At 36.0% G+C, this 21512-nt stretch overlaps 1 protein-coding gene and 1 long non-coding RNA gene across 2 annotated transcripts in view; one reads left to right on the top strand and one right to left on the bottom strand.

Annotated features, from left to right (window-relative positions):
• LOC124356640 (DNA repair protein XRCC2-like) overlaps positions 1–21512 on the bottom strand; it is a 183090-nt gene that overhangs the window by 42595 nt on the left and 118983 nt on the right. The window lies entirely within an intron of this gene.
• The window catches only part of LOC124356641, a 59467-nt gene that overhangs the window by 26328 nt on the left and 11627 nt on the right, over positions 1–21512 (top strand). Inside the window, exon 2 of the long non-coding RNA XR_006921882.1 lies at positions 19019–19142. This is a non-coding gene — a long non-coding RNA (uncharacterized LOC124356641). The remainder of the gene's footprint in view (positions 1–19018; positions 19143–21512) is intronic.

The raw sequence follows: 21512 nt of genomic DNA, 5'->3' as shown, positions 1-21512 counted from the left end.
GCAATAATTTTATCAACTAAATTATAATATGATTTTCCTCTCCAAGAACAATAAAAATATAACAGATTGCTGGAATTTCCCATTTGTAGTGGTGATATACAACTCATTTCTTCACACCGTGTGTCAGATAAACTAATTTGATTTGTTATCATGTTGTGTTAAAGATCAATAATGGTCACTTATAACATTTTCTAGGGAATCAGAATGTACATTCCTCGTCACGTAACCCACTATCAGCAAAAAGCTTGTGTAACTATTGATGAGATGCTATCTAACAAAAACAAACTATTTGCAGTGGTTCTCTAGAACCCCGAGTTTGTTATTGTTAGTTTTAGCTAACAACTGCATGTTGAATAATAGATTTAAAAGCTCTTCATTCAACTAAACATAGTTTGTTCAAAATATGCTAATTTGGTTTTAACGGGCATTATTTAATTCGGTTTTAATGCCCGAGAAAGGCATGATATAATAATAAAATGTATTTTGAGGAGAAATAAAATACCTATAAAAACAGTAACCATATTAACTATCAGTTTATAGGCGTACTGTGCACAAATAAATATTTAAATTTTGATTTAAATCTCTTGTTCTTCATTCTGGTTTTGTTTTTAAATTTCGCAAGGATAACTCATCCCTCCTTAGGACGCCCCTTAAGGGATTGCTCTGTATTTGGAGGTCAGTTCCTTTCGTATAGTGTACTTACCATGGAGGTCAGCTCCTTTCGTATAGTGTAGTTACCATGGAGGTCAGCTCCTTTCGTATAGTGTAGTTACCATGGAGGTCAGCTCCTTTCGTATAGTGTAGTTACCATGGAGGTCAGCTCCTTTCGTATAGTGTACTTACCATGGAGGTCAGCTCCTTTCGTATAGTGTAGTTACCATGGAGGTCAGCTCCTTTCGTATAGTGTAGTTACCATGGAGGTCAGCTCCTTTCGTATAGTGTACTTACCATGGAGGTCAGTTCCTTTCGTATAGTGTACTTACCATGGAGGTCAGCTCCTTTCGTATAGTGTAGTTACCATGGAGGTCAGCTCCTTTCGTATAGTGTACTTACCATGGAGGTCAGTTCCTTTCGTATAGTGTACTTACCATGGAGGTCAGCTCCTTTCGTATAGTGTACTTACCATGGAGGTCAGCTCCTTTCGTATAGTGTAGTTACCATGGAGGCCAGCTCCTTTCGTATAATGTAGTTACCATGGAGGCCAGCTCCTTTCGTATAGTGTAGTTACCATGGAGGTCAGCTCCTTTCGTATAGTGTAGTTACCATGGAGGTCAGCTCCTTTCGTATAGTGTAGTTACCATGGAGGTCAGCTCCTTTCGTATAGTGTAGTTACCATGGAGGTCAGCTCCTTTCGTATAGTGTAGTTACCATGGAGGTCAGCTCCTTTCGTATAGTGTAGTTACCATGGAGGTCAGCTCCTTTCGTATAGTGTAGTTACCATGGAGGTCAGCTCCTTTCGTATAGTGTAGTTACCATGGAGGTCAGCTCCTTTCGTATAGTGTAGTTACCATGGAGGTCAGCTCCTTTCGTATAGTGTAGTTACCATGGAGGTCAGCTCCTTTCGTATAGTGTAGTTACCATGGAGGGTAGCTCCGCGTAAAGTGGTTTCGATTCCATATTAATTTTGTCCCTCCAGCAAAAATCTAAATCTTGGTTTATTGCAGCGACAATATGTACATTGCAGGGAAAACGTCAATACGGGTTTTCTACAATTACAGACATACCTACAAAATACATACAATTTTACAATCACGCCTCTTTCATTCATCGCCAATGCAACCCACTTCACTTAGTACAGCAGAGTCAGTCTTCTAATTAGGAGGTCTCCCAGTTGAATGTCAAAAACACACCCGCATTATAGAGTGCTTGAGACAGTAAGAAGCGTTTCAGGCGAGTCTTTAACGCCTTAGGCGTTGCGTTGGTGCATATTTAGACTGCCAATCTGTTGAGGAAATGCACACACGCGTGTGAGGGCAGGCGTTCGTAAACCACCGTTCTGTGTCTACCAGTTCGGTAGTTAGCTCTGCCACGTGTCTCATACATTGTGTATGTCTCGGCCTCTGGTTAAGGCACATTTACTCATACAAAACAAAGTTGTTTCAAAAATGTAAAGGCACGGCAGAGTCAACAGCTGCAATTTCGCGAAAGCTTCTCTGCACGACTCTCTAAATTTGATTTTTGCGATTACTCGAATTTCAAATATCGAAAATAGATGTGTGTGGTATTTTTTCACCGAATCAACTTACACTCTCGTTAAAAGTATTAATACGTTATTACGTAGCCTACTAGCTGTTACCCTGGGCTCAGAACGATGTTCAGCTTCTGTCTCAGGAGCGTCTTAGGCCTCTTCTTTATAAACGCATCCCTTGGCATAGTTTGATAAGTAAATGATAGCCATTGCAACACGTTTGGATATTTACGTTTCAAAATCAGTATGTCGGCTATAAGATAGAATTTCTAAGCAAAATTTAATTTTATCTGGTTGACCATCTTTCAAGATAGAAGCTGTAGTTTTTGGATCATTTAAGGCCAATGGGGTTGAACTCTGACATCGGAGTCGTTAGACCTTCCTTAGTGATCACCTATGATCTCGTAATAAGGCGCAATCACGTATCCACAACAGAACGGGAAGTGCGCTGGAGTGACGCAAGGGGTCGGCTCGCAGCTGTTGAGTGATGCAAGACAAGAACACTCAACTTGGATGGCACACAACAACTATTTATACAATATTTTTGGCTGAGCGTCAGCGAAGCTCTCGCAAACGAACTCACGTACAGAGATCAATTTTTCATGAAGCTTCGTTTCTTTATAGGCAACACTGAGTTGGATAATGGTGCATGTCACCCCACGGGGTTTGGCTGAGCGTTAGCGAAGCTTATCATTCGTGGGGATGGGAAAATGTCATTTCTCTCTGTCTGTCCGCAAGGTATCTCGCAAACTAACTCACCAACAGAGCTGAATTTTTCATGAAGCTTCGTTTCTATATAGGCAATACTTTGTTGGGTGATGGTGAATGTCACTCCGAGGGGTTTTGGCTGAGCGTTAGCGAAGCTTATCATTCATGTAATGGAAAATTTAACTTCGTTTCTGTATAGGCAATACTTATTAGTCAAGAGAAAAATGATTTAGAGGTAGTCAATGTTAGGTTGACATTTGATTTGAGTGCACTCTTGCGATCTAGTACCCGCCATACCTCACCGAAACTTTTTTTTAATCTTCTATGAGATATGATATAATTTTCAAAAATATGAATGTATCATGTGTCAAGATATCTGGTGTAAGATTTCATCTCTAGACTTTAAATTTTCCATTAAACTTCATTTGAACATAAGAATTAGTTCTATGAGGGTGTTCAATCACGGAATTTATCTGAACATCATTGAAATCATAGTGAAACAATTTCTCTTTAATTTTTTTCCGGAGGATGTAAAAATGTCTTTTCCGTCTGATCGTCGGTCTGTCCATAGTTGATCTCGTATCGCGGCGTGCTTCTACATTGTAATATTTTAGTATATGGTACCAGTATGTGTCATTAGACTGAAATGATAAAAAATTAAATTAAATTCTCATCCTCCAGTAAATCGGTACAGTAGAACACGGTTATGCGACCCTTATCTACTAATATTTTGAACAACCTTTTGATTTTGGAAGTCCTATAATTTTGAATCCAAAGCCAAAAAAACCAAGGTTCCTGCAGCGCAGGGTGGTCTCCCGGAGTCATTTGTGGTGTATAAAAACGAAATGACACAGTGAACAGGAAATGGGATAAGCAATAACGGGGTGTAAATAATAACTGAAACGTATGTAATTTACTACGTAACGTCGTAGGAAAGTGATGGTGCGCCCACATTGGGGGGGGGGGGGCTGGGTCGGAATGAAGAGGCTGAGGACGGAGAAGTAGTACTCCCGCACTTGGACCTCTCCATAAAGCATTCTAGGCTTAGAAGTAAAAATCTAAAAGAACAAGTAGTGAGTGAAAAAACTGCCGATCAAACGAAAACAGTGTTGTATTAACATTACTGCTCGACTCACAGCATACAGAATTACTGTCACTCTGCTTATTTGACCGACGATGACGCTTCCAGTGCCTTCCTGAACCCGCGCGGTGGTACGAGAATTTTAGCTCAGTATTAATTGTAGGTATGTTAATTTTCATATTTAATTGCAACGATATTTCAGTTTTTAAAAGTTCAACACAATCGTACAGTGTTTCGTGATTGTTTTGTTATCGTAAGACAAGAAGTTTATTCTTAATTTACTTAATTTCTCTAAGTCCTAAAAGGACCTTTACGCTGCTTCCGGAGTGACAGAATATTCAGGAAGGGTAATGTTTGGGATAGGGGTAGCATTCTGTCAAAATCTGAGGAAGGATTTTGAGCATTAATCAGTCATGTATTGGAAGGAGGAGAGGCTAGCTCTGTACCATCCTCTCCAATCAAAGCAGGCAGGGAGGCTAGCAACAGCCCTTAACAAAAAAGGAAACCCCACCAACTCCAACAGTCATCTCCCGCAGTAGACTAGACCTATCGATCTACTCTTGCACTCCGACACCTCGACATTTGCGGTTAGTGATGTGCCGCTCCTGGACATCTAAAGGGTTGCCCGGATTTAAATGACACATCCGTCTTTGCTGTGTTAAGTGGGGGTTCAAATGGACGTTACAAATCAACCAGAAGTGAACCCTCCTGTGTGTGCTTTTTGATAGAAGCAAAGTAGTTTTAAAATATAAATATAAATACCTTTATTATCGTATGACAACTACAAGTTGTATGACGGTGTTAATATCTTATAATTGCTATATCAAAGTTAAAAATAAAAACAACAAGGGTGTTAGATTTATTCAATGATAAAATAAATCAGCAAAAACTCTCCCCTCGAGTAAAAGAACCCCGCCACCAAGTGCTCCCTCAATTTCAGCTCGAATTCCGATTTGTTTTGGATGCACTTTAGGCAATCAGGAAGCCTAAAAAACCTGGCGTCGACATGAAAAGGCAAACCTACAGTCAAAGCCGACTGGTGCGGTGTCTGTTAGAGGTTCACACGTGATCGAGTGTTGTGTCAGTGTATCACGGATCCATCAATGACTGATACACTATTGAATTTTGCTAACAGTTCCAAAAATGTATAGTTTCAAATGCATATATGTTTATAATTCACGATCAGGATGATTAACTAAAAGGACAACAACCAGTTTCCTTCGCGAGGTCATTTGATTATTAAATCTCGCCGTGCTCTATCATATCTCTGGTTTTTCTGTTTGGAAAGTATGCGTGAACTTACTATAACTCCGATGCAGTACCCGTTCCCTCTTTACTGTATTTTCATATTTAATTGGTTCTCAGCCAGGAGTAATATTGATTTACGATTACATCTGACCAGTACCGCATCCCGCATCCCCGCAACATGTGCTCGCTTGTTATCTGAGAATGCAGCCTCGGGCCATATTGTTATGTCAGTGTATGTCTTTCTATGTCATGCCACAATGTCCAATGCCTACGTGGTAGCTCTGTTCGTTAATATGGGTTTTATAGCAGTGTTCAATATACAGGGTGTTCAGTAAGTGTTCCAATACTATGGGATTTTGTTCTACACAAGAAAATGAGCAAAATATTTCATATGAAGGTATATCCTAAAACCTTTATTTTTCCGTCTATCTGTCTGTATGTGTTTTTTATTACAAAAAAATTATATACGGTATTGTGAACAATTTGAGATAAAGTTATGAAACTTGGGAATTGCATTGACCTTTGGTAGACCTTTTTGAAAATAAAATATTAACAAAATCCCTTAACCCGTTTCAAAATGGCGTCTGTTTAAAATGTTTAAATTCATATACTAAAACACCATTATAGTTATACAAATTCATACAATTTCAACTATTTAGTCATTTTTAAACCAATTTCAACGTTTCATTTTTCGAAGAAATCCGTCAACGCATAAGCGAGCACGGCCACTTTAAAGATACGCTTGCACAAGCCAGGAGCAACTAAGACTTTGTCTTTTGATAGGCATCAGCTGTTTTTAAATAGGTTATGCAAATTTTACAAGATACCAAGCATTTTGAAATTTTTGTGACAATTCCAGTGGTTCTTTTTCCAACGAAATCCGTCAACGCATAAGCGAGCACGGTCACTTTAAAGATACGCTTGCACAAACCGGGAGCAACTAAGACTTTGTCTTTTGATAGGCATCAGCTGTTTTAAATAGGTTATGCAAATTTTACAAGATACCAAGCATTTTGAAATTTTTGTGACAATTCCAGTGGTTCTTTTTCCAACGAAATCCGTCAACGCATAAGCGAGCACGGCCACTTTAAAGATACGCTTGCACAAACCGGGAGCAACTAAGACTTTGTCTTTTGATAGGCATCAGCTGTTTTAAATAGGTTATGCAAATTTTACAAGATACCAAGCATTTTGAAATTTTTGTGACAATTCCAGTGGTTCTTTTTCCAACGAAATCCGTCAACGCATAAGCGAGCACGGCCACTTTAAAGATACGCTTGCACTAGCCGGGAGCAACTAAGACTTTGTCTTTTGATAGGCATCAGCTGTTTTAAATAGGTTATGCAAATTTTACAAAATTTTACCAAAATACCAAGCATTTTGAAATTTTTTGTGACAATTCCAGTGGTTCTTTTTCCAACGAAATCCGTCAACGCATAAGCGAGCACGGCCACTTTAAAGATAAGCTTGCACTAGCCCTGAGCTACTAAGACTTTGTCTTTTGATAGGCATCAGCTGTTTTAAATAGGTTATGCAAATTTTACAAAATACCAAGCATTTTGAAATTTTTTTGACAATTCCAGTGGTTCTTTTTCCAACGAAATCCGTCAACGCATAAGCGAGCACGGTCACTTTAAAGATACGCTTGCACAAGCCGGGAGCAACTAAGACTTTGTCTTTTGATAGGCATCAGCTGTTTTAAATAGGTTATGCAAATTTTACAAAATACCAAGCATTTTGAAATTTTTGTGACAATTCCAGTGGTTCTTTTTCCAACGAAATCCGTCAACGCATAAGCGAGCTCGGCCACTTCGCTTGCACAAACGACTGATACCTCTCAACTGAGACATGATTGGGATAGTAAATACTCTGTGTTAAATATTAAAGTCCACATTTAAAATTATCAATCACCATACATTCTCTACGTTTCTTATCGGGGTGATCACTGTTTACAAAGTTTCGGAATAGCTTGAAATGAGAAGTGGCAATTATGCAGTAACCAATGTTTAAACATCTCTCGCTATTAGCAACGTTGCATTTAAATGGAATATTTAAATACTTGTGTGAAGGAATTACGTAGTAATTCTGGAACGTCAATAGAGCTAAATGTTGATTTAGTGTTCAAACTAAGTAGTTCTACTGAAAGGATAAACGCTCGTATATCCATCCAAACCTTTACATTTACACTAGCAGTAGTGTATTTGTCTCTGCTCTTTTTCGTTTTTGTAATTTTAAAACGTTTAAAGTGCCTTACATGCTATCACAATATATCATTATTTAGTAAATTAAATATACCTTTCACAACAGCAAAATTAATAAAAATTCCAATATGAAGAGGTTCTACATTCCATTAGTAGACTTGATTGTGTAGTTTTATAAGTTGTATTGCTCATTAGGGATATACAGGGTGTTCAGTAAAAGTGTTCCAATTATAAAAAGTGTATTATGTATTTGTGTGTATATATATATATATATATATTCATTAAATTTGTATAAATGGCAGTAGTCTAATTTAATTTCAATAAACATTGAATCACAAAAAGTACATGTTCCGCCGGGACTCGAACCCGGATCTCTCACTTGCCGGGTGAATTTGCTACCATTACACCACAGAGCCCTCACTTTTTACGATTCAATTATTTTGTATTCGGCCGTTTCTTTCACATATGTGTTTAAATAAACCAAACTAACATATGATCGGAAGACCAAATACCTGTCAAATGACTTATTTACATTCATTAAATTTGTATAAATGGCAATAGCCTAATTTAATTTCAAAAAACATTGAATCACAAAAAGTACATGCTCCGCCGGGACTCGAACCCGGATCTCTCATTTGCCGGGTGAATGTGCTACCATTACACCACAGAGCCCTCACTTTTTACGATTCAATTATCTTGTATTTGGCAAGTGAGAGATCCGGGTTCGAGTCCCGGCGGAGCATGTACTTTTTGCGATTAAATTTTATTGAAATTATATATATATATATATATATATATATATATATATATATATACATATGAGCAAAAGGTTCATATGAAGGTATGTGCTAAAACCTTTAGTTTTCCGTCTATCTGTATGTATGTGTTAAAGACAAAGTTATGAAACTTGAGAATTTTATTAAACTTTGGTAGACTTTTTTAAAAATCAACTATTAACAAAATACTTTTACCAGATTTAAAATGGCGTACGTTAATTGGTTTTGAATTATTTTGTTGGGGTAATTAAAACGTCCGAAATTTTTAACGGGTGAAAGGATTTTTAAATATGTTATTTTCAAAAAGGTCTATCAAAGGTTAATACATTGCTCAAGTTTCATAACTTTATCTATCTTTACTGGTTGAAAAGATATATTTTTTATAATAAATACATACAGACAGGTAGACGAAAAACTAAAGGTTTTAGAAGATACATTCATATGAACGTTTTTGCTCATTTTTATGTGTAGAACATAATCTAAAAGTATTGTAACACTTTTACTGAACACCCTGTATATGCAACAGACAGTAAAGGCGGGAGTCAGCAGCAGCTGGTGTGTATCCCAGGGTGGGGTACCCTCACCGCAGTTCTTTACTATGCTAATAATATTATAAATGCAAAAGTGCCTTTTATTTGTTTGTTTTGTTTTCACGCGTAAACTATTGAACCGATTGTACTGAAATTTTACATGGACATTCTTGAGGTTCTTCGGATGGATATAGGTCTATTCTTATTTCGAAAATCCCTCCGGGCTACGCCCCACTGGTCTTAAGAGTTGCGAAAGATCCCATCTTGGCCTTTAGTTGTGTGATATTGATTTAATAACTTTTAAATGCCGTTTTGGATTTTAGCGATTACGTAAGTATTAGTCTACATAAGAAAAATTCCTAAAACATAAGAAGGTCAGAATTTGACACCGAAGACTCCCTTTGAAGCAGTCGATAAGAACTGTGCAAGATGAAATTTCTCTGTTCTTTTGAACATATGCACCAATTCCAGCACTATATGTTCTCATATATATAAAAACGTTTACTATAAATTTAAAGACTGATATAGAACCCATCTTATTTCTCTTTTGACATAAGTTGGCTTCTTAGATCTGTGATATATAAATTTTTGATCGGGAAACAAAACAAAATTAACTATGGAACAAAACATACTAAGAACGAAGTAAATTACAATGACAATACAGTATTTTCTTGGTCGTGGCAACAAGGCAAACTCTAAATTGGCAAACTAAATTGCGTGCAAAGAAGAGGGTAACTGCTAGCAGATATAAGAGACAATGTAGTCTAACATTTACTATAATTTAAAGACTGTTATGAAACCTATCTAATTTGTCTTTTGACAAAAGTAGGCTTCTCAGAGGTGCGTATGTATGTAAATTTTCTTCGAGGCAAAATCAGCTTCGGAACTAAAAACACTAAGAGCGAAGTAAATTAAAATGGCCATACATATCAACTTTATACCACATTTTCTAGGTTGTGGGAAGAAGGCACTCAACATTGGCGCCGGAAATATAATTTACATGAACCAGAAGTGCTCATACAGGTGCAAAACCTGCGAAGTTGCGTGCGAAGCTGCGGGTAACTGCTAGTAATGTTATACAAGAAATGTTGAAAATAAATCATTCCAATAGTTGGCAAGTACAAGAGTTTTCGTTATAATCTGTAGATTCTAGGAAAACTACTACCGGGTGAACTCAATGGATAGATGATTGCAATGTAGATTGCTGGAAGAATAGCAATGGTCCCGCAGGGACTTGGGCCCAAATCACTTACTTGACAGGCGATTATCCTGACCCCACAGAGTATTTGCTTTTTTTATAAATCCATAACTTCATCTGTATTGGCAGTGTTTTCACGTGTGTCTAAATAACAAAACCAACATGTTATCGAAAGCTTGAATACCTGACTACGACTATTGATACTCATACAATAATTATTGGCACAAAGTTATTTTATTTTAATTTTTTTTTTAAATCGGTGAATAAAAAAGAGCTTGATTCAACTGAACCTAGACCCCTCACAGTTAATTCGATAAGAAGTACCTATGGAAAAAATTTGTTTTTTTTACCATAGCTTAAGTGATCGTAAACTGTACTTTTTATCGTCAGTTACGATTGGCATACTTTACATACGTTAATCGTACTTGTATTGTTGTTTATAACGTGTGCCAAAATGTCTAACCTACGATTGAATAAATTACAGACTATGATAGGAAACTCGTTTTTAGTTGAACACATTATATAGTTAGAGACGTTATTTAGTTTGCAGTTACGCCACCAGGGAGGGTCAGTGTCGGCGACAAAGGCATGGAAATTATTAATTATCTCAGTTGAACTCGGATGCTATTGTCCATTTGTCAGGTCAGTCTCAGAACTGCGGTTGTGCGGTTATAACGGGGCTGTGCACAGTGACGGAGTTCAAGCGTAAGTTTGTCATGCAAAACAACTACATTTAGTAAAGATATGTCACTTTTATTGAGTTTTAAATAGGTTATGTAACCGTAATCTTTATTAAATAAGCAAGTAAGTAAAGGCAAGTATCAGTAAGTATTCGTATCAAACTAGCACCGATATTGAAACTTAAAAGCACTTTACGATTCCAGTACGAGTACGGATTCCTATTGTCATACACGTACTGCTCTTGTGGCGATGTACTTTGCGGTACAAGTATTTAAAGTACATGTGAGTAAAGTACTGATGTCCTAAGTTGAATTGGATAAATCATATGTACCGTACTCAGTTTGAGCTGGATAATTGTTTAAAATATTAATGTGAGAGAGATCCATCAGTTTGAGTCTGATAATTGTTTAAAATATTAATGTGAGAGAGCTCCATCAGTTTGAGTCTGATAATTGTTTAAAAATATTAATGTGAGAGAGCTCCATCAGTTTGAGTCTGATAATTGTTTAAAATATTAATGTGAGAGAGATCCATCAGTTTGAGTCTGATAATTGTTTAAAATATCAATGTGAGAGAGATCCATCAGTTTGAGTCTGGGTTAGTTGTTTAAAATATTAATGTGAGAGAGGTCCATCAGTTTGAGTCTGATAATTGTTTAAAATATTAATGTGAGAGAGCTCCATCAGTTTGAGTCTGATAGTTGTTTAAAATATTAATGTGAGAGAGATCCATCAGTTTGAGTCTGATTGTTTAAAATATTAATGTGAGAGAGGTCCATCAGTTTGAGTCTGATAATCGTTTAAAATATTAATGTGAGAGAGCTCCATCAGTTTGAGTCTGATAGTTGTTTAAAATATTAATGTGAGAGAGCTCTATCAGTTTGAGTCTGATTGTTTAAAATATTAATGTGAGAGAGCTCCATCAGTTTGAGTCTGATAATTGTTTAAAATATTAATGTGAGAGAGATCCATCAGTTTGAGTCTGATAATTGTTTAAAATATTAATGTGAGAGAGATCCATCAGTTTGAGTCTGATAATTGTTTAAAATATTAATGTGAGAGAGCTCCATCAGTTTGAGTCTGATAGTTGTTTAAAATATTAATGTGAGAGAGCTCCATCAGTTTGAGTCTGATAATTGTTTAAAATATTAATGTGAGAGAGGTCCATCAGTTTGAGTCTGATAATTGTTTAAAATATTAATGTGAGAGAGGTCCATCAGTTTGAGTCTGATAATCGTTTAAAATATTAATGTGAGAGAGCTCCATCAGTTTGAGTCTGATAATTGTTTAAAATATTAATGTGAGAGAGGTCCATCAGTTTGAGTCTGATAATCGTTTAAAATATTAATGTGAGAGAGCTCCATCAGTTTGAGTCTGATAATTGTTTAAAATATTAATGTGAGAGAGGTCCATCAGTTTGAGTCTGATAATTGTTTAAAATATTAATGTGAGAGAGATCCATCAGTTTGAGTCTGATAATTGTTTAAAATATTAATGTGAGAGAGCTCCATCAGTTTGAGTCTGATAATTGTTTAAAATATTAATGTGAGAGAGATCCATCAGTTTGAGTCTGATAATTGTTTAAAATATTAATGTGAGAGAGATCCATCAGTTTGAGTCTGATAATTGTTTAAAATATTAATGTGAGAGCTCAAGTGGTGTGACGTGAGATATACTTATTGATGACATCGTACATCTGTAATGTGTGAGGTACAAGCTAGTAAAGATACATTAGATCTGGAGACCTGATACAAGAGGAGACGGAGTGGTCATTATAGACCCGGACACTGCAGGAACAGAGTTAACAACCATTGTAAATACATTAATCCTTCCTCATCCATCCGCGAGTTACGGATATCTGCGAACTTTTCCCGAGACTCTTAACAGATAAAAATAAATAAATAACAAGGAAATTGTAATTACAGTATTAGTGGTTGAGGCTCATGACTTAGCAAGTTAACGTTTGTTAGCCATTGCACAGAAGGCGCTATATTATTACAGCTATTCCCGCGAACTGCCTGCACGAACTGCGCGAACTGCTATGAATGGCTCACTCCCCCTTCCACGCTCCACTTTGTCACTCCACACGTAGCACTCACTCACTCTTCCTGCGTCACTCTTTTTAGATCATTCATCAGATCGTGTGTTCTATTATAAGTGCGAATTATTGACACAAAAGCTTCCTTAGCATTAATCAACCAAGATGTCTCATATCGAGAAGAGGAAATGTGTTGTGCTGTCTTTAATCGAAAAATTAAAACTTCTTGATGCACTAAAAATTGATAAGGTCGCTTCAGTCGCTAGGAAGTTCGGATTGAATGAGTCGAACCTGCAGTAGATTCGAAAAACGAGGAAACAGGGTGTGAGGCAACTACTGTAAAAGAAAGTTGACTTCTGTACCAAAACTGCTTCTGTTTCTCGAGACGTGAGAGTTAAAAAAGCTGATAAGGCATTGAACGTATGGATAGAGGATCGAACCACAAAAAGGGTTTATCTAAGCCTTCATGCAATCAGAGAACAGGCTTAAAAACTGCAAAACTATTTTCTGAAGTCGTTAGGAAAGTGCAGCGAGACTCCACATCAGCCACAAATCTTGGCTAGTAAAGGATGGTTTTAAAGGTTCAAGCTTCGCTTCAGCCTTCATAATGTGAAGCTCGTTGGTGAGGCAGCATCTGCAGACCACAAAGCCGCAGAAGAATTCTCAGCAAAACACAAAGCAGTCTTAGAAGAGGGAGAGTTCTGTGCTGAACAATTGTTTAGTGCCGATGAAAGTGGGCTATTTTGAAAAAAGTTGCCTTCGAGAACATTTCTGTCACGGTCGGAAAAAGAGCACCTCGCTTCTAGGCTACTAAGAATGGGCTCGTCTTATTATTCTGCGCCAATGTTAGTGGATTCATATGATTGAGACTCTGCTCGTTTATAAACCATAAAATCCAAGAGCTTTGAAAGGAGAGGATTTGAATCACCTGCCAGATTTTTGAAGGTCTAACAAAAAAGCTTGGGTTACTGCAGATTTGTCTCGTGATTGGTTCACTAAAAGGTTTCGTTCCTGAGGTGAAGGCCTACCTTGAATCCACACACTTGCCTATCAAAACCTTACTGGTGATTGAAAACGCTCTTGAATATTCTCTAATTGATCGTCCAAACATCCAAGTCATATTCCTGCCCCCCCCCCCCAATATCACATCAATCCTACAGCCATTAGATCAAGGTGTGATTTCTGCTTTCAAGGCTTACTGTATGGGTAGAACATTCAACTTCTCCTAAAATCTATGGATGATGCACCTGAGGTCACAGTTCCATCAATGTGGAAACCCTACATCGCAGATTGCCTTATTAACATCAAGGAATCCATCGATGAAGTGAAACCGTTGATCATAAATGTACGTTGGGAAAAGTTACAGCCTGAAGCAGTATGGGTGATTGATTCCGATAACAATTTGAGTGGGACAGAAACATCAGTGGTGGATAAAATTTTATAAATCGCTCACAATGTCGAGTGTGAGGGTTTCCTCAAAAAGACCGCCAGGATGTCGAAAAAATTATTCAAGGTAATAACGAAGAACTAACAGTGGAGGACTTGGACAAACTGGTGGCATCTCAAAACGATGTAGCCGAACAGACTGAAGATGAGAATGAAAATCCCGATAATACTGAAAATAATCCAAAGTTTTCCTCAACAAACATCGACAATATCCTCCGCATTGCAACGGAGCTCGCAGATCACATGTTGGAGAAGGATCGCCACATGGAAAGGGTCCTTCGGTGCGGACGCCAGGATCTGGTGCTCCAATATGAAGAAGCCCGCAAGGAGTTCGAAAATAGAAGACACAGATATAACTATGTTAAGGCTTCCTAAATTTTACATTCTTGTACTGTACAATGTTCCTAAAATTAATAAATAGCCACTTAAAACAACTACACTGAATAGTAGTAACAGTTTTTAATTTTATTATCTCTAAGAACCTAACCTCCAAAACTGTCGTTTAATTAAGGTACCATTATCCGCGGTTTCGCGGCTCGCGCCAAAAACATTCAGAATGTTTTAACCCTGCGAATACGGAAAGATTTCCTCATCCTTAAAAATATGTATAATCCTTGTTTACGATGTTTTAATTTTTATTCCATTTTGAGTTTATCGAGGAACAAAGGGAATTCATGAATGGTGCAATTCACTATAATATGGAATATAAATCTCGATGAAACATTCGACCCAGGACAACCTGCGTTAGGGTTATTCTTCGATCCATTACTCGTATAAACTAGAGCGCCCCCACAAATACACACACGTACGCGTGTGTGTATATTTATTAAATCCAGGAACTGTCACAGTGTAACAAAAACGACGAGGATCGTTTGATACTCGGAACCATATCAGTTTTTCAGTGCTAGGCTGACCTTCCTTGCGGCCTTGGCTTTGCCTCTCGTGTGGGAACGATTCCGCTCCAAAGCCATAGTAGATCCTAGCAATTAAGTGTGTGTTTTGTGTTTATTGTTCACAAGAAATGTTTCAATTATAAACGTTGGGACTATAAATCGTCTTACTTGTGAAGTCACGATATACAAATATATATATATATATATTGTATTTATATAAAGACTACGAGAGCCAACTAGATATCCTGCTGGTTGTAAAAAAATGTTGACATGTTTTTGTTAGTACATCTTTTTTATCTACGTGAACAGCTATTCTAATTTTCAATCCTTGTACATTTTTTTCCCGTAGTAAATAAACAATTCATTTTTATAACACAAAAATACACATAATTGTAATTATAATGTTATACGTATACGATTAATACCATTCGGTTTACTGCACAACAGCTGCTGGATGGCAATAATACGTTTGTTACAAGATGTGCATCCCAATACTAACTAAACCTCGTCAGCTACTAAGGTATTTCTAATTATAAAAAGTTTTAAAAAATCCGACTTTGTTAGATGGTGATGAAAGCTAATTAACAAATAATAACTTCGATTGTTGACAGTCGATGAGATCTCATTAGGGTATGTATTTAGAGAAGTTGTTTTAAAATGCGTCTTGTAATAAAAATGGCTTACATGTCCTACCAGGGTGTGCACCGACGGGGGGAGGACGACAGGACCTGCCCCCCCCCCCCCCAAAGTAGGGTTGTTGCAATATGAGGCTAGTTCCGATATATGTTATCGATATCAATATCAAGCTTGGATATCGATATACCGATATTATCGAATCCAAATATCGATATCCTTAATATCGGCCGATATCGATAAATAAGGGAAGGGGAATGATTAAATTGGTGTATACAACATTTGATTGTATGAGTGTGTGTAACTAGTATAATAAAAAGATACAACTTACGAGTTCATTTCCAAAATAATGTTTTAATACAAGTACAACTTAATACATTAAAAATTCAACCATTAATTAAAGATAAAAAAGAAATTCCTTAAATTATGTTATTCAACATGTTTTAACTAAGAACCATTTGAAGCACAATTATTAAAAAATAATTGTCAAAGTAAGAATAAAAATTACAATTTAAAATTACAATTTTACATTTCAATATAAGTCTATAAGAATCTAAATTGAGTTTTAAGAACAACAATTACATTTTAAAAAGGAACTATATTATATATGCTTAACTGAACCAAGCATCGTCTGGTTACTTTTTACTTAATCTGCAAAGCTAATCTCTTTGCTGGCGTTGCATTTAACAACTGAACAAAGCAAGTTGTTTGAGTTTTGCTTTTATAAAACTAATAAAGCCAAAATAATAAATAATTACAACTTTTCATTCAATATGATATCAAAACCCCGATATCGTATATTTCTTCCGATATCACGATAATATCGGATAATTTATATCGATATCAATATAGGAAATAATATCGCAACATCCCTACCCCCAAGAGCATTTGATTTAAAATAATCCATCGCCTAATGGTCTATTTTAGACAAAATAATATTTATCTTGGAACTTTGAAATCAATCATAACCTATTAATCAAGTTCAAACATTATAACTTTTTTAATTTATGATACAGGTGGCATTGCACATATAATTCTTTAATTTTGTTAAAAACTCTATTCACTGTTCATCTAATCTCTGTTCTTGTTATTGTTACCTGATATTTCTATTGTTGTTAGTGTATTGTTACCTATATATATATATAGTTTATTTCTTAGTTATTATAAAAACTGCAGCCCTATACACTGTTAACTCAATCCCACTCTAGTTTATCCTACTGTTATCTTAGATTCTTTACTGATGTTAGTCCTTTTTATATAGTTTATTTACTGTTTTTCCTTCATAGTATTTCATTAATTGTTGTTATTTCTTATTTTGATAGTTCTCCTTAGGCTCTATGTTCTATGTCCTATTGCTATAAAGTGTTTACTAGCCTTACAATTTCCAGTCTTGTACAATTGTTGCCTATGTTGTTTGCTGGTCATGCCTCCTTGTTGTATGTTACTATTTACTCTCTGTCTTGTTAGCTCCTTATAAAACTTTAGTACATCTTTTCCATAATTATTTTTTGTGATTTCTGTATAAAATTGGCGTTTGCCGTTGAAATAAATAAATATATGGATTTCACCCTCATGCGGCAATTACAAAAGTGAGGTTAGGTCTTACTCTTTCTTGTGCTTTCTACCTCTACCTGGTACTTTCAGTGACCGAGTTCAAAATGTCCTTGTACTGATTTAGTATACGTTACACAGTACTTCCAAAATGGTCAGGTACATGTTCCAGTTGTTGTTACTGCTAAACAAGACGATTCCGAGTATTTTGAACCAGGAATGTAAACGTTTAAATTGTCTACATCGTTAAAGTACCTGTACCGGGGGCTTTCGGTTTGCGGACAGACGAGTACCCGATACGAAGTACCTGTTACAGTAGTCCCGACGACGTGACGTGAGCAGTTGTCACATTAGCAGTGAGTTGCGCGAGCGCTGAGCAGTGCTGTACTGAGTTAGTTTGTCGTTATCAGTCGTCGCTACGAGGCAACACCGCCTTGGGCAGTCTGGCGATTTGCGCGTTAAAATAAACAGTTGCCAGTTACGGTTAATTAACAAAACCTGCTCAATTTAATCCGTGTTAAAATTAAACGTTAAAGGAAGTTTAGGCCGTTCTAGGAATTGAGTTCATCTAAATTAACATTATCTAAGTGTCGTTTGTGGGTGGGTAGTGAACCAAACTGAGATTAAATCTGAGTATGTGTGGACTGGACTAATCTGAACCGGAAGTCGGAAGTAATCCCGGATGTGTGGTACACGTGATCCGGATATTCTTTTAATTATGTAATTTTTTTTAAATGTTCTTTAAATAAATGCTGTCATATAATAATCGCTTAAAAACACAGTTTCTCAAATCATTGTTGAAAACAGCATATCTCATTTCTATATTTGATTGTTTTTAATAGCATGAGTAAGCTATACTCCTATTAAATCCTATTGATTTTCTATTAAACGTGTTTTATATTGCTAGTTTTGTTCAATCTTCTTTTAAAATACTTTTGTAATTTAATTTTAGTATTTACACTAAAAGCTTATAATAGATTATTATTAAGTCAAATTATTCACATGCCGTAGTGTTGGGCTGTAAATGTAGATATGTCAGTACGGAAGTGCATATAATGAATTTTTATGTTCATACTTAATTCAAATTCATAAAGTTACAGGGATTATGTCGCAAGTTTTCTTATATATTACTAAATCTGACAATGTGCCAAACACTGACATTTATATATAGTGTAAAAACAGTTGTCTTATTCTCCTGTAAAACTGAAAAGATTAAAAATGCTTCTTCATTTTAAGACCAATGAATAGTCGGATTTTCCTGATTGCACAATGTACATTAATCTTCAGCAGTACATAAGGTAACTAGCTGAGTTAGCAGTGATTTTTACTAATTTTGATGCTGCTGGCTGGGAAAGAAGTAGACTGGTTGATTTTCTGATATTGGGGTCAGAGGGCAGGTTTCACTCCAGTGACCTTGAAAGCTTAGGAGGGGGGGGATGGATTGCTTTGGTGGTAAAAAACATCTGTCAGAGTTTGGGTTGTGGAGAATGCTTTGGATTGTTAGGATTTGTCATTATATGTGTTACCAAATATGGGTTTACAGATGATTTTAAAGATTATACTTATATCTTTATCAGTGTAGGTTTTGTGCTTCAATTTGCAAATTATATTGCTTAAATCACAGATTTGATTGTAAAAGAGAAACTTTTACAGTAAATCTCATTATCTGTGAGTGTTAGCTGACACAGTACCTCTCCTTTCTAGAGCCACATGGAATCCTTCAGTCTACAATATATCAGTCAGACATACTCTTCAGAATCATATCAACTTATGTTTGCTCGTATTTATAATTCAAGGCAGGTTTTAGATTGTGTTAATTACAGTTCTGTAATCTTTGTGTTCTGCAGGTCTGATGGTGCTCTTGGATTGAAGACAGTGATGACATGAGGCTTCACAGTTGTCTTGTGCTGCTGATGTGTCTGTCCCACTCCCAGGGCTTCCAGTGTTCCACCTCTCCCTTATACTAGTCAGGTAAGTTGTATAGTTAATGTCCTAATGTTGCTGAGCTTTGGGAAAACTATAACGCGAGTGGCTAGAGAAATTTCTTTTGTTGCAGTCAGCATGATATTTTGAAGAACAAACTGACGTATAGACATGTTGCATGAAGCTTAATTTCGATATAGGTAACATTGAGTTCAAATGTTGCGAATCATTCCTTGGGATTTTGCTGAGCATTAGCGAATGATATTTCATGGGTCTTATGGGTAACCATGATGGCAGCAAGATATAGCTGATTAAATAAATTTGTAATGAAACTAAGGCCAATAATTGGACATTTTAACATGCGACATGGTGACACATGTAGACTACCGATCCGCAAGATATCTAGTGAAATATTTCATCTATAGAAACTTTAAATCTTCCATGAAACTTCATTTCTCTGTAGGTTAGCACAATTTCTTCTAATACATTATCTGCCAGGATGTAAAAATTTCTCTTCTTTATGACTGTAAAGTAAAGTAGTCTTATTTTACCTGGCGAAGTTAGGGCTAAGAAGCCCTCTCTAACACTTAACCTGTGGACCAATGGCTTAAAGGTGACTTCCGAACCACCACCAATGTCCGGACCTGCAGGCTGCTTGCAAGGACAGGATCGCTCAGCGGTCACCCATCCAAGCAGCAACCACGTTCGACGTTGCTTGGTCCAGTTGTCTTGCGATAACCACTGTACCCGCTACACTGCGTCATGGCAAATTGTATTGTATGCCTTTCTGTTAGCAGGATCTTGTCTATGTATAACTCCAAAGTTGAAATACAAAAAAATTAGAAATCAGCAGTTATTATGAAAGTGAAATGAACTTTTATGTAATCCGTACTTGTTTATCTTAACTATCTGGATTGCCAAAAGTTAACATGCTTCAGCTTACACCAAGGAATAAAATGTTGTCTTTTATATACTATCAACATTAATTTATGTTCATGGTTAGGCATAATATGTTCTTTATAAAAGCAGAATTAAAACAGTTTGAGGATAGTATTTTCCTTGTTCTCGTAATAATTTTGCCAAGTTAAAGGTTTATATTTGATGTAATTTTTATCAGATTCACTAGATCTATTAGGTTGTGGAAAGGATAAAACTGAATCGTTTATATGAGTAAATTGAAGGTAAAGTAAATCTGAGATGATAACAGGACAGAACCGATATCGGAGGATTGTACCCTCTAATAGCCTTAGAGGAATATGATGTTGAACTAGCTTTGAAGTTGGTGGAAGCTACTGTAGCTTATTACGTGCTCTTTGCAATACCAAGCAAAGCTCCTTACTTCAGGTTATAGGATTCCGATCAGAACTTTTGTACGATTGAAACGATTGTACTTTACAGTATTGAGTAGTTGCGCTACAAGTATTGCGCTACAAGTATTGCGCCACTGCGGTACACTACAGTTTTTACAGATCGTCTAATGTTCACACTAATATTTTGTTTAAGTATCAATAGTACATTATCAAATGGCATGCAGCCAACATAATGTTACTTTCGGTACTTCTTACTATTAAGTTGTGGAATTTGATCAAAGAAAGAATGCAAGAGTCCTCGCATAATTTTAAAGTTTAATCATATTTCAGTGTCAACTACGCTGAACTACGTGTCCGACACGGATGGCACTACTTTGAGACAAGTGAAGATATGGAATGTTTTACTAATTGTTTTTCTATGAAGGCCAGTTTGGATGTTATACACGTGCTGCCAATTTCAAATCAATTAACAACTCTGCTTCCAGTAAAACTAATTACCCAACTGACTTTAGAGTGCAGGTATTAATATTTCTGTTGTTTTCAATTCAAATTCATTTAATTTCAAATTCTAATATTTTATCGTGGTATTATTTATTTACATAAACATTGACAAAGTCATAATGCGGCTAAATCAAAATACTTATAACTAATTAGTTAAATTATTACTTACTTCGATTAATAGAATAGATAAATAAATATTGCATGTAAACAAGTAAAACAAAATGGAGTTAAAACAAATTTAGAGTTCCAGCAAAAATAAACGGCAAATTTATACATTTTGAAAGAAAAGTAGCTGCATGATTGTATTGATGTTTGAAAATAAAAAATCATTTAACTAACTAATTTAACTAATATTCAATGACAATGCCTTAACATAATAACAAATAAATACAGTAATAAATAATAGCAAACAATTGATAAATTAAATTTGAACGAATTGTAAATCAGAACAGTAATACAATAGACTATGCATTAAAAACTAAATAACAACAATATTATTCTAAAATAGCAACAATATCAACATAACACTAAAAACTGTGGTAGTCAATGCAACGATATGAGATTCCACACAGAAATAGACTGGAGGGGACCGAGAATACTTAAAATA

This window comes from Homalodisca vitripennis, chromosome 3, assembly GCF_021130785.1.
Source record: "Homalodisca vitripennis isolate AUS2020 chromosome 3, UT_GWSS_2.1, whole genome shotgun sequence".
Lineage (NCBI taxonomy): Eukaryota > Metazoa > Arthropoda > Insecta > Hemiptera > Cicadellidae > Homalodisca > Homalodisca vitripennis.
Note: the sequence above shows the minus strand (reverse complement) of the source record. Positions and strands in the feature narration are given on the sequence as shown.